Consider the following 16,069-nt stretch of genomic DNA (forward strand, 5'->3'; position numbering starts at 1 on the left):
TTATATTATGTTTATATTTTATGCATGCACACAAATAGATGTTGAAGTTTCACTAAGAAATATTGATTATTGGGTTATTAATATTTTATCTAATCATGATATGAAGTGTGCTCATGACAACAATGACAAAAAAGAATGGTGACTTGTGCAAAGTATAGTTGATGTTTAACATTGTGCCAGATAATGAATTGTGTATATTGAGGAATTCTAACTACAAGATGATCCATTGATGGAAACCGTCATACCATAAAGACATAGAGTTTGAGGATTCGTGGATTAATGATATCATGATGATTGTAATATCTTATAGCTAGTTATGTTGTATTTATGATTCTTTTTCTATGTAATATTTTATGACAATGGTCAAGGGATGGATTCCCTTATAACCATTGACTGACAGGTGAAAACCCTCATGAGCGTTTAATAATAAAATTAAATGTTTGTTGTTTTTCACCCTACGAGGTTTCCTGGGTATATCTGTGTCTATTTATGTGATTATTTATTATGTGATTTTTATGATGTTAATTTATTTCATGATGTGATGTTTATATTATAAAGTATGTGATTTACTAATTGAATTTAAAAACACATGGAATTGATGCATAGTTATAGTAGGAAATTTAAGTTGATATGCTACAATAATGATAGTTAATGGTTGTGTAACTCACTATGCTTTTACTAAATATTTCTCTAGGTAATGTTGATGTTTATTCTAGTGGCCATCGAGGGAATATAGAAAGTAATTTAAATATTTACACATTGGTAAACACTGAAAAAATTTCGTAACTCCATGCATTGTCGTGTGAGGTTACTGGGGGATGTTATATTTGGTATGTTATTGTCTCAGTCTCGGGCAATGAAGCTTGGAGTAACACTACAAATGACTATGAACTATGCATCCATTTAACTATTTGGTGAATCAAAGAGGTTATACAGACAATTCAAGATGGATTATATTGTTAGAAATCAAAATCAGTTAGACAACCATCCTTTTGATGCAGTAGATATAGACATCGGCTCCCAAGTTTTCTTTAATGAATATTGTACTGATGTAGAAATACCAGAATAGATTGAAGGAATTTTTCAAAATGAAGAATTTCAGGCAACTACAGATGAAGGTATCCAATATTTACATTTTGATGGTTTTATGCATAGAGAAGGTTTCAGAGTATGAATTTGGATCATTCCACCAGAAATCACTAGTAAACTACACTCTTACAAGTTATATTTTGAGTGAACTAACAATATTCTAGAATATGAAGCTTTGATCATTGGGTTGAATTTGTTGAGAGAACAGAATAAAAGAGAGTTTGTGTTTTTGGAGATTCAAAACTGGTTGTGAAACAGGTCAAAGGAATATATCATACTAGACATCCAAGGATTACGTCTTATCATAATGAGGCATGGGACATATTTGCTAATTTCATTTCAAAGCATGAAATTTCTCTTGCTTCTACAGGAGAAAATGGAATAGCAGATTCCTTAGCTACTGCTACCATTTATTTCAAAATTCCCATGTACCCAACAAAAAATATGAAATTAATGTGAGACCTAGATCCTCTATCCCTTAAAATATCAAACATTGGCAAGTCTTTGAGCATGATTAGCAAATTTGGAGATTCCTGGAGAGGACTGATGATTTTATTAATACCCCAATTGATAGAGGTAATGATGATGAAACAAAGGAAAATCCTGAAATAATAGTTTTCTTAAATGTTATAGTTAGATAGGATATCATACATCTAAGCATTAATATAATTCCTAGAGGTCTAGTCCCTTTAGAGACAATTTTTTACTCAAATGATGTAGCTATGAAACCTAGAATTCTACCATGTGAGGGAGAAGTGGAGGAATGTAATTTAGGGACAAAAAATATTACTAAAGTACTCAAGGTCTCTAATTGTTTAAAAGAAGAATAAAAGCAATAGTATGCAAAGTTGTTGAAATAATTTTCAGATGTGTCTTCCTGGAGGTATGAAGATATGAAGGTTTATAACAAGACTGTTATTCAGCACACCATTCCACTTAAAGAAATGAGAAGTGCTTCAAGAATAAATTGAGAAGAATCAACCCCAAGATGTTTCAATTAATTAAAAACGAATTTAAAAGGTTTTTTGTTGCTAAATAATCATCCCTTTGATATTTTCAAACTGGATAGCCAATCTGGTCTCAGTAAGGAAAAAGAGTGGAGAAATCAGACTCTGCGTATACTTCAAGAATCTAAACAACTTTTCTTTGAAAGATAACTATAATTTAACCAATATGGAACACATTTTGTAGAAATTAGTTGAGTCTGAAAGAATTTCTACGCTTGATGTGCTTGATGAATTCTTTGGATATAACCAGATACTGGTAAATCTGAAATATCAAGATAAAACTGCCTTTACTACACTATGGGGTACATTCATGTACTCAAAGGTTCCCTTTGGATTCATGAATGTCACGGTCACTTTCTAGAGAGAAATGGACATACCATTTGCTGAGGAGAGGGAAAAATTTGTTGTTATACATTTAGATGATATTAAATTTCTTTTTAAGTCTGAATCTAATCATCTAAAACATCTAAGGACATTTTTCATAAAGTGCTTTTAAGTTTGGTGTTTCATTAAATCCAAAGAAATATCATTTTTCCATGAAGGAAGGGAAGATATTGGTCCATATAGTGTTAAAAGAGAAGGTATTCATATTGATCCTATCAGAGTAATATCCATACACAAAATTGAACGACCAACGAGTCACAGAGAGGTTTAGTCCTTCCTAGGTAAGGTAAATTTTGTATGTAGATTCATTCCTAATTTTGTTGAGATACTAAAATTTATCACAAATATGTTGAAGAAAGGTAATGAAATTAAATGGATTGATTAGGCTAAAGAATCTTTTGATGACATTAAAAGAGCTCTAGGTCAGGCTCCTCTACTCATCAGTCCTGATTTTTCCAAAGAATTTGTGATTTTCTCTTTTGCCTCCGAACATACCATTTCGGGTGTTTTGCTTCAGAAAAACACAAAAGGTCATGAACAACCTATTTCGTTCTTTATCATAGCTTTGAGAGACTCTATGTTGAAATATTATATCATTAATAAACAAGCCTATGCATTGGTAAAATCACTCAAGGATTTCATAGTTTTTGTACTTCATTCACATATAATTTCTTATGTACCAAATGTTGTGGTAAAAAGTATTTTAAGCCAACCTGACAACGATGGTAGGAGGGGAAAATGGATTTCCAAAATGTTGGAATTTGACTTAGAAATCAAACCCACTAAGATAATCAAAGGACAAGTCTTGGCCAAATTAATTATTAAGGCTAATATTACAACTCTTGGGATTAATATGACTATGGAATTATCACACATAAAAGATGATGAACCATTCATAGAAGTGGATGATCGTTTTAAAAATTCTTCATGGTATCATGATATTGTTTATATATTGTAAAATTTATAGACTCCACCAGGAACAAAAAAAATCAGGTCAGATTCTTGAAGCTTATGTATGTTAAATATTGTACCCTAAGTGGTTATTTATTTTGCAAATATCCCCAAGGTATATTACTAAATTGTTTACTTGAAGATGAAGCTAACCAATTTCCAAAATAATTCCACCAAGGAGCACGTGGCAGTCACCATTATTGGAAATCCACTGTTGATAAATTTTAAGATCATTATTTTATTGGCCCGTAGCCTTAGTTGATGTTGGTAAGGAAGTTGCAGCATGTCACAAATCTGAATTATCTGAAGGAAAATCTAGGTTGATGTGTTTACCCTTAAATCCTATTTCTATAGAAGCACCATTTCAGAAATGGGGCCTTGACTTTATAGGCGAGATCCATCCAACATCATCAACACGACATAAGTGGATCTTGATAGAAACATACAATTTCAGTAAATGGATTGAAGCTATACCAACCAAGTGAGCAATTGAACTTGTTGTCATATAGTAATTAGAAAATATTCTTTCCAGATTTGGTAGTCCAAAAATAATTATAATTGACAATGCTCAATGATCTAAATCTAAAAGATTGATTAGGTTATGTGATGAATATCATATAATTATTAGCCACTCTATAGCTTATTAACCTCGAGGTAATGGACTGGTTGAGTCATCAAACAAGAGTTTAGTCAGAATCATCAAAAATTTGTTGGACGAAAATAAAAATCTTGGCACACAAAGATCAAATTTTCTTTCTGGGTTGATAGAATTAGTGCAACGAAATCAATTGGTACCACTCCTTTTCAACTAGTCTATGGTGTAGATACCACTTTCCTAGTTTCACTTGGAATACCATTTATGAAGTACTTGTAGATAATAGGAGAGGAACCAAATGATTTTGTAAAGAATAATGAATCAACTAGCAGAGGTGAAGGAAATTAGAGAAAAAGTATATGAACAATCTCAAAGTTTCCAAGAAAAGATCAAAAGGGTTTTTGATAAAAAGACAAAGGAAGATAATTTCAAAGTCTAGGACACAATTTTAAAATGGGATGCTCACATTGAAGATAAAGGTAAACACGATAAATTCGACCATATTTGGAAAAGGCCATGTCAAATTCCATCTTATCAAGAAAACAATACCTTTGTTCTACAAGGTTCAAAAGAAAAATTATTGCTTGGAGGTCCAACCAATGGGTAGTTTCTAAAACATTACATTTCTTAAGAATACAATATTCCAATGTTTCATTGTATATATCCATGTAATTTGAAAATTTATAGGTGTGGATAAACATTTCTAAGGACTTGAAGCCCAAGGAGAAGTCCCTAAGGTCCTGACAAATGGTTATTAGAGAGTAAAAGTTGTTTTACTTTATTTTCTATTTCCAAGAGTAACAGTAAATAAATAAGTTTGAGAAACAATTTTCTTATCAAGAGAGAGTTTGTTAAATTGTTTCTTTCATAAAATCCATTGTAATAAATAGGCCTCTGGTCTATTGGGGTTCTTGCTTCCATATATGATCGACAACATCAATGTGGGTCACAATTTCAATTAATAGCTTCAAAAATGCACTGAAAGTTTTAATGTTAGCACTAATGTGTAAAAATAATGTGAAAGCACTAACAGATAGAGTATCAGCGCTATTAGAAGATTTCAAAATAAAAATGCACTGACAACCAAAGTGGCAATGGAAATTTGTGACAATTGGAGTATCATCGTCAAATGAAAAATTCAAAGTCCAAAGGAATGTGCTAATGGAGCACATGTCAAGAAATTAATTCTTATATATAAAGTGAGAAATAATCAATTAGATGGTGATAGTACATGATCAGTTTCTGGGTTCCACTGCCAAGAGTTAAATTCAGTTTAAAAGTCATGATTGCACGAAAAGGTTTTATTTTATCAAGCAATCAAGTTTATTGTACGCTTTACCATATACCACACTGTGAAATCATTTGTTTCAAATGGTAAAACCCAGATAATGCATGGTTAACCTGTTAATGTTTTACACCAAGAGAGGACATGGTGTTAGTTATCCCAAAAACCCTAGATTGAATCCCACTCCCGCTTCTGATGCTAGTGTTGACAGTGAAAGTTATGGGAAGGAGCGGAAAATGACATAGAGACGAACCCAAAGGACCCCACCTGCTTGAAGTCTACCTAGAGATTCATCAACATTTTAGAGAGGAAAGATGTGAAAAATTATTCTTCCAGTATACAGGTTATCACAATGGAGTTTCGAGGCCTTTTGCAGAGGGTTTTGATGGTTAACAGGTCAATGTTGGGGGATCTCTTTTCATCTTACTGAGGAGATAATAGCAGAAGTTATGAGCCTCACTGTAGATGGAGAAAGAAGTTCCAAGAGTCATGTTTTGGCCTGACTTGATGTGTCATTCTTTCTGAAGGATGAGAATAAGGATAGGTGTTGGAATTCATAAATCCAAATGTACTGGTTGAAGGATGAGTGGCGTTGTCTCCTATGTATCAAACAATCTTACTTCACATTTAAGGGATGCTTCAACCAGGTGAATTTGTACCATTTGCATTTTCTTGCCCACGTCAGAGGTCAGGTGAGGATGAACACTCCTTTTTTTTTATGAATCTTAAGCACATGTCTTCAAGGGTCAGGGAAAGACCCAATATTTCTTCTCATTTCATATATCATGAAGGTTTAATTAAGTAATTGATTGAAAGCCACATGAGAAAGGTAGGTAGGACTTTGGAGCATTTTTTTTTTCGGAGGGTTTTAAGAAACTGTAAAACCAAAAAGAGGTAGATAGAAAGGGTGAAAAAAGAAAACTAAACAACCCCAACTAGAATAGGGGACCCCATCCATGCAAACCATGAGTAAGAAAAAGGTAGAATGAATTCCTCATTTAGGTCCTGAGTTACCAAATGTTTATACAATGAAGAGTGAGAGCCCGAGAAAAACAAACTATGCCCTGTCTCCCAGTGTACCTCTACCTGCAGAAATAGAAGTCAATAAACAAAAAGAGAAGGTTAAGGGAAAAATGATTGAGCCCGAGAGAGAGAAGATGCAAATTGATAAATAAACCACCTTAGTTGAAATGTTCAGAGGTGGAAAAAGGCCACATACAAGATTGTGGAATAAACTACTATTGAACATTAACCTAAAGAAAAACCCTGAGTTGGAAAAGGAACTCATTGATGTGGACAGAACCCCTCAGAAAGACTTCATTATAAACAGGGACGAGTCAAAAAGCTCAAAGAAACCCAAGAAGATTGAAGACTGAAGGAAAAGGGTTAACACAGAGGCCCATAGGACTAAGAAAAAAAAGAAAAACTAATGTTCACATTCTAATGGAAGCATCTAGCACACTCGGCTAGTTATCTTCATAGCATAATTTTGATTACCAATTGTTCATATGGAGTTTTGAATGAAGTTTGATAGCTAGCATGTCAGTGATTTGTACTTTTAAACTTTCATGAGCACTAATAGTTTCAGTGTCAGTGAAATTTTGTATCGATTTTTATAAAATCATTGACAACTAGCCCGTCGGAGATCCTAGTCCTTATCCTCAATTGAAATAGTATCAGTTGATTGGTCAGCACTGGAAGATCAAGAAGTATTGAAAGGAGAAGCTCCATAGACAGATACCATTTTTAGCATGAGGATGAGGCACAAGTTCCAGGAAGCTAGGAAAAATATCAGCCAACGATTTTGACCCCAGTTTCTAGTCGAGATTTTAGTACATTGTTATATTTTTAGATACAGATATTTATGAGATTATGTATTGTATTCGTGTATTAGATATTCACCCTTTATATTTAGAAATTTGTAATTAAGTACATACTAGAAACCTGCTTTTAGTTTGTAATTATTTATAAAGACAAATTCTTTAGAATGAAGAAGGGTTCGGTTTTTCTTGAAAAACTATTGTGCTCTATATTTTTTGGGATATTTTTAATGAAGAAAGCCTGAAGCTGCAACAAAGATTCATGTGTTGATTGTTTTGAATGTGTTTTCTCCTATATTATGTGTCTTTTCTTACCATGGTGTATCATCTTCTAATGATTAAATGAAAGAATATAAGCAGAATTCATTCATTGTGATGCTCTATTCATAGATTTATTTTTTTTCTTCTTTCTAAAGCTAGTGTTGGAATTAATTTGTTTTATCCTCCTTCTCAATGGATTGTTTCTCTCACATTCTTCCTTTCATTACAACAAATCAATGATTCATATTTTATCATCTACCTTGGCCTTGCTGAATGTTTTAGTGTGATCTTATGTTAAGTCAAATTAGACTCCATTGCCCAATGGTATGTCTTTTTCTCCTAATTCCCACCAACATAGACATTTTTTACATTAATATGGCCATAGTTTAATAGATATTCTACCACTATGACCTAGGGTATTTGGGTTTGAGAAGATATCTCCTTCTAGATTGAAGGGTCAACTTCAATCCCAAAGAGGTTAGAAGTTATCTTAGAGTTTTTCCAACAACTAGGGTTTTCTTTGGGTGGTAACAAACTAAATGATGATTTATATTGATTTTGAATTAAATGATAAGAAAAAACATATGAAATTATTAATAAACCAATAAGTATTCAAATCGAGACTAAATATTCAATATTATTTCTAAATTCACTATTTTCTTCTCATTTTAATATTTGAGAAGGATTGTGACCTTGAATCCGTATTGTCATAGATATTGAACACAATTAGAAATACTTATTTTTAAGTGTAAAAATGTTTTCACTACAAAAAAAACATGTAAAAATGTTTGCGAATATTACAAATTATATTATAAAATTGTAACAAGATGAATAAAAAAATAATATAATTAGTAAAATAAAGAAAACAAAAACACATAATAATAGTATAAATGATGAAATAACACAAGTACATATCACTCTCCATTTTCATCACCTTGATTATCTTCCTCACTTGGCATGATAACAATGTTGTTCTCAAAAATATGTTTTGATCTAGGATCATGTCTCAATATGAACAACTAATCCCTATCCAACACATCTGGGTAAAAAAAACACCTGGTTACAGTGTTTTGGGAAAACATAATGCTGCCTAGATTCATGCCACATATTTCTAGAGTTGATATATATTATCCCACTATCATATATTCCTTTACATTATTCTGATCAAAGGTGTCCCACCACTTTCATGTAAAAATAACACATTGGAACAAAGAGAATTCCACTTGAATGTCTCTTATATCTTTCCAATGTAACCTAACATCGCCTACATTAGGTTTTGACCGCGCTGGATAGCATGACTTGATTGTTCGAATTTGACTTCCACTCCACAATCTTGTGTCATGCATCCATCATCAACATCCTCCATGTGAAAATTATGTCCATATTCCCACATAGGTGGGAACAAATGCACCTATAACAAGGTGAAAAAATCACAGTATCATGTGTCTAATAACCCAAACATAATTAAAAATATAAAATATATATCAATGTTACAATTAAAAGGTGCAGTATGAAATTAAAATTTTACAGAAATATATTCTAATTACTAAGTTGTTGCACCCTATCCCTATGTTTATTGCCTCCTTTGCAGCATGCGGGTAATGACCATATGTGTCATATTTCTCTATGACTTGATCAACAAACCAACTGTTAGGGCATGTCATTGGAATATTTTCTTTTGAATGATCAGGATAAGGCACACTTCTACCATTCAACCATTTGAATTATTTCATGTCACTGTCTCATTTCCTCCTCTTGTGTTGATACAACGTGACCCACGATTCAATCGCTTCCATGTTATAAAGAATGAATTTGTTGATGGTTTTAATTTCTAAATTCACTAATGAAATCAAACCTATATATATATATATATATATATATATATATATATATATATATATATATATATATATATATATATATATATATATATATATATATATATATATATATATATATATATATATGTATATATATATATATATGTATATATATATATATATATATATATATATATATATATATATATAGATATAGATATATATATATATATATATATATATATATATATATACAGTACTTATGAGATCAAAATATGAATTAATATGAATTTTGGTGTGAATAATTATTTTGTAGTAATTTGAAAAATGATAAGCCTGCACTTACTCTTTATCATGCGCCACTTTTCATTCGTTTCAAGAAGCTCCTCTTCTCTTTTTTCTTCATCCCTTTCATCATACCAAATCATTTCCCCTAGTGTGTTGTTGATCTACTTGATGTACTCACTGGCATAACAGAAAGTCTCATACGATATATACCCCTCTACCATAGACCCCTCAGTTTTTTCCCTTTGTCTAACAAAGCCTTTCAATTTCTTCATGTACCTCTCTAAGAAGAACATCCAACGACAAGAAACCACCACAAATAATTCAATCTTGTCTACTAGGTGAATTAGAAGATGAACCTACAACTCCATGAAACTCATTGGAAGTTACGTCTCAAACATGCAAACAGTATCAACCATCTCTTGACACCACCAAGGAAACCTAGACATATGAATCTCCTTTGATGTAATCCAACATACAAATGTAGATAATTTAGACATGGAGCATTGTAGGTCTTGGGGGAAGTCATGGTTCACACACCCACACACGAGCAGAGGATAATGGCACTACCTACTAAATAGTGCATTATAAAAAAAATAATTATAAAATATCCCATTACATAAAATAAATAAATAAATAATTATAATAAAATCTTGTTTTTGACATACGTACTCATAGAAGGTTTAAATGGTCATGCGATTTCAACCCCAAAAAATGGCCTTCCACAGTGAAGCAACATCATTATGAAGACCCATATAAATAAAGCACCCTCATGCTCATTATAACTTCCTTTGCCAAAAAAATATCATCTTTCTTTAAAATCCATGGGACATCACCTTCTTTGAAAGACCAAGAGGGACAATCCTCTCCTCTAGTTTCTTATCATTGCCATTGTTTCTTTTTAGTTTTTGAAGATATAATATCTCTTCTCATAGCCAATGTGTCACTTTATTTCGATGATATGTGCCTCCATAAATAAGATGAAACAATTTTAAATATATGCATGGGATCTAGTAAGTGGGAAATCTTAAGATGCTTCCAATGTCGTAACTCATAAAAGACAGATTTCCTTTTCATCCCAATGGAAAATTTCTCAACCTAGGTGTCGAAGAATTCTGGATCATTGAGCATAGGCTCCCCATTTGAATCAAACATTCCTAAAAACTCCTTCATTTTTTATCTCTCATATGCTCTAAGTCATATAGCTGGTGACATTATTACAGGCCTTTGGGTTTTCTCTAGTTTACCATGGAAATTGGATGTTTCTCTTTTGTAAGGATGTTCTTCTAGGAGGAATACCCTAGAGCACTCATACGCTTTCTTTTGTAGATGGTGAGACCACCTAGCATTCATGCAGCTCCACAACATTTACATCCATGATACCCTCTTGTTACAAGACATGCAAAATTATTGTATATAATCCAACATGTTAGTGACCATGAATATTAGAACAATTATTGCGAATAAGAATATTATGTGAAACAATATGGTTAGGTATATAAAAAAAATAGATAAAAATGTAATTTACTAAATAAAACTCCTAATCCTAGATAATCACGTATGGTGTAAGCACATATTCCATATAACATAAAACTCCTTTCTGTTGTGATGGGTTTTGATACATCATACACATGTAGCCCTTCCCATAATTCCTTTAATTCGTCTACCAATGGTTGTAAGTAGACATCTGTATTCTTCACTTGTCTTCTATTGGGGGCTATGAGAGCCAACATAAGATTTTCATTCTTCATGAAAAAGCATGGAGGGATATTGTTATTGATCACTACTATAGGCCAAACAAAATATTTTAAGTTTTGCAGGGAATATGGGTTGACATCATCCGAGACTATGCTGATTTGTAGAATCTGTACTTCATCCTTGAATTTTTCAGGCAATGTATCCTCTATATGCTTCATGGCTATTGAATCTATTAGGATTCGCATAACTCCTCACTCAGTTGTGTATGAGGCATGCCATCCCTGTAACATAGCTAATTTATTTCAATGAAAGAACCTTTGAATCCTTGGGATTATAGGCATGTGCCTCAATATCTTATGAGGAGGGCCATGCAATTTACCCTTTTTTTAAACTACGATACCTATCATACCCACATTTTAGACATATCTCCTTGTCTGCATATTCTCCTCTATATAGAATACAACCATTTAGACATGCATGATATGATATGTACTCAACACCCAACATTTTCAACAACTACGTTTCCTCTTTATAGCTCGGAAGATCCTTCTCTTTGAATAACTTTCATTTGGCGGGGAATATACATAAACTAACTTGCAAAGTGATCAATAAAAAACTTCACTTTTAATTTTAGATCAATAAGAATTAGGGTAACAATCCAAACATTCCCAATTTCCAGTATGTATCATTACCAACATACCAACAACACAAAGTAAACTACCACAAATGCTTGTTTACAACTTGTAATAGGCTTCAATTAAAATTGATTCATGCATATACGTTTAATAGTGAGTCATGCAATACTAGCTAATCAATGCTACCAACCGTGTTAATTCAACCATGACATGACTCAACGAGCTACTAGGCATTATAGTCATTGTTTATCTTTAACATCTAAATGGGTTCTTTCAATTTCTTTTAAAATACTATATTTTCTTCTTCAAGATCAATCCTCCCACCTTTTACATTCATGCATTCATTCTTTATAAGTAGTGCATTGTAGCTTTAGTCATGTTCTTTAAATGTACCATTAACAATGTCATATATGAATAGGTTGGTAGTCAATCCTCATCATCACTAGTGAGTGCTCGAGATTTTTCATAAATGCATCATAAGTTATATTATCATTTGTCTTCATAAATATTCAAATCTCATGATCACATTTTTAAAGTAGTCATTATCCCTTACTATTATTTAATAAGATTATTAACATGCATCGGATATTTTATGTCAAATTTAATCTTCTACATATACCATTATATAGTTTTATTAGGATCATATGTCAACTAATTCCCATTAGTATCATACTTCTACTTATTTTCCTCTTACCGATTCCCAAAAGGCGTTGGTGTTGCAACTAGGATATTTTATCACTTGTAACATCCCCAAGTAGCCTTGTGTAAAAATACATAGAGTTAGAAGTTTTTTTTCTACAGAATTCACTTGCATTTAACTTCTCAATTACTAACCATATTCCTTCATTGACCATTAGATAAAATATTCATTACTACACAAATTAACTTTATTAAATAAATAGTAAGTTACATAGCATAACTTCCGCTGTTAACACATTAATATAAACTTCTTGTTGTAACCTTGCATTAATTCCGTGATTATTTTAACTCAGCTAGTTAATCACATACTTGATAACATAAACGTCACATCATGCAAGGAATCAACATAATAAGAATGAAACAATAGGCAATCACATCATTGAACATTGATATACCCCGGAAATCTCGTAGGGTGAAAACCAACGAACATTTAATTTTATTGAACTCTCACAAGGGTGTTCACCCCTCACTCAATGTCTTCTAAGGAAGTCCATCCCTTGACCATTGTCATAAAATATTACAAAGAATTGTCATCTTAAATGAAAAATAACTAGCTATAATTTATTACAACGATCATGATATCATTTACCCACAAATTCTTGAGCATTGCGACTTTGTAGCCTAGTTCTTCCAATCAGTGGATTATCCTGCAGCTGACATTCATTTAATCTACATAAACCACTAGTTTATTTTATCCCATAATGTTAAACACAATCCATGTTTTTCATACGTCGCAGTATTTTCTGTGATTGTTGTTGTTTGCAAACTTTAATATCTTGATTAGATCAAAAAGTAAATCATCCAATATTAAGAATTCACTAGATATGATTCAACATCTATTCGTGTTAATACAGAAAATGTAAACAAAATATCCCAACATGCCTCCTTTAACAACACTGCATATGCATTAATCAAAAGCATATAAATATCAAAGCATGTCTACAGATAATCACCACATTAATCATTATTTCCCCTCACACAAGCACACATTCTTTTCCAAAGGAAAAGCACTACAATTGTCCATATTTTTTTAAAGGATACTAGCACATTATCTATGATCTTTGTATGTTTCGGTGTATAAACATTATTCAAAGGAATCTATCCCCTCAGTTATTTCCTTTGTGCACACAATTATGTATTCTTTTCCAAAAGAACTAACACACAAATTATATTATTATGCATGTAAATGCATGTTCTAACATAATAGATGTTATCTTTTTGCATGCAATTGCATGCTCTATTTCCAAAATCATTTTCTTTTTTCCAAAAGAGAGTTATATATACTCTATTTCTAGAGAAAGCTAACATATTACTTGTTATTTCTTGCATGCAAAAACACATATTTCTTCTCCAAGAATTCAAAATGTTAGTAGCTATTTGTTTTCGTGCATGGGAGCTCATGGTTATTTTTCAAGAAACCATGACCATCAATTGTTACTTTCATATATACGAGCATAGATCTCTCTTAAGCACAGATCTAACTTGAGCCAAGCGAGTTCAAATTTCTTCAGGTGAAAACTCATTTTAGAGTGGAAAAAAACAATGTGTAATTTTTCATTGCTTAAATTGTATTCTTGAATGCTATATATTTTTAAGTATACATCAATATTAATTCATATTAAAATATTTTATTCATATCCTATATTGGATATTTTATCATATACAATATTACAATATTTTCTTTTACCATTTCTTTTCTACATATAATATAAATGAAGTTGATATTCACATAAGTGGATATATTTAGAGAATATTTTATTTTTATTTTAATAGGAACATATGTCAGCTCCAATTTGAGGATGGACATAATTACACTTCGCCTTCATATTGCGTTGTATAATGAGCCTCTTAGCTCAATAATACATATTTCTTTCTCTAGAAGAAAACTTAACTTAGTATCCATTCCTTTCATGCATGCAAATTCATACTCTTATTATAGAAAGAATCAATCATAACACATAATATTTCAAGAAATATATAAACACATATTTCTTTTAAAGGAATTTAGTACCAAACAAGGTGTTCTTTTCCAAGATAACTTTAGACAATTCTTTCCAAATGTTAGGTCCCTATAATACTAGTGTATTCCCTCATTGTTATTGTCAGTGTAGCCCCCTTATTGTTATTGGTGTGCCAATTTAGTCTGCATATCGTTATTATTGTACCCCATAGAAGTCCACTATTGTTATTGTTGTGCCCTTACATTGTTATTATTATGTCGTCTCTAATTATATTGTGGCCTCTCAAACTCCTATATATAAAACAGAAGTTTTGTCATTTTGAATCATCCAAGAATTGTTCTTTTATGTAATATAAAGGAGGTTTCCCCATCGAAGAGGCTAGTTTTGAAGTTGATGATCTATCTCTTCTTCTATTTTGTGAGTTGGTTGCATAACATTTTGTATGAGAGCTTTTGATTCTAGGGTTTCACTTCCTCAAACAGATCATCTTTGAATTTTTGCTATAATTTTTTTTATACGAGGCTTTAGAAGCTGAAATGTTTACCATGTAGAGTTGAAGTCTCAGAGAACTTCTTGTAAAAATTCCATATATTTCTTCGCTATATTTTTAAAGATATTCTCTAAGGAAGTTAGGGTTTTTGTGGGCTCCAGAATTCTATCTCAAACAAGCAACCTAGGAAAAATCGTAATAACTTTTGTTTTAGGCATCAGATTTAAATTATGTATAAAGTGGCTAAAATTTCATGGACTATAGCTTTTCGTGTAGAAATTTTATGGCCGAAGGTTGAAACAGTGACACGTGGCATCCCATACAACTTCGCTCTACTGAACTAGTCCATAATCAAGACATCGTGGGAGATTCGACATAGCTATTTCTTGAAGAATAAAACCGTGATTAGACTTGTGGGGCTGGAAATACGACTCAAAGAGATCAGAAAAGAAGAAATTTTAGAACTTGGAGATATGAAATTACAGAGTTACATTCATCTCAAGATCGAGCTGCTAAAAGAAAGAAAAAAGGTGTGTATTTGTTTTTAAAATTGCATAACTTTTGTTTGAAAAATGAGTTTGAAGTGATTCAAAGGGCATAGTGAAGCATAGATATCATTGTTTTATTTGAAAATTCCTTGAAGCAAGAAAATGGAAACACCTAGTAAGAAACCAGAAAACTCTACTATGATGCATGAAGAAGAGGAAGGCATGAAACATGCTATATCAAAATTACAATACCAAGTGCAAAAAATTTCTCTCTCACAAAGAGTAACAAAAGTTGAAATGGAATTAAAGATGGATGGTTTCAAGAATAGTTAAAATCAAGTGTGGAAGGTTTGCAGGATGACATAGAAGCAAAAATGAAAGGCAACATGGAATATTTGAAGAATGGTTTAAAAGAAGACATGGAAAGTTTGAAGAAATATTTGACAAAGTTGCTACAAGAAGTGCTTCCTAATGGAAAAAAGGTATTATATGAAACTCATGAGAGAACAAAAGAAATTTTAATCATGATTTCATAGAATATAACAGTGGATATAAGACCTACCATATTCCAGAGATTGATGTGAGTAAGTTTGAAGGAAAG

Source organism: Pinus tabuliformis, chromosome 8 (assembly GCF_031772625.1).
Source record: "Pinus tabuliformis cultivar Carrire ecotype Pingquan chromosome 8, CPIR1, whole genome shotgun sequence".
NCBI lineage: Eukaryota > Viridiplantae > Streptophyta > Pinopsida > Pinales > Pinaceae > Pinus > Pinus tabuliformis.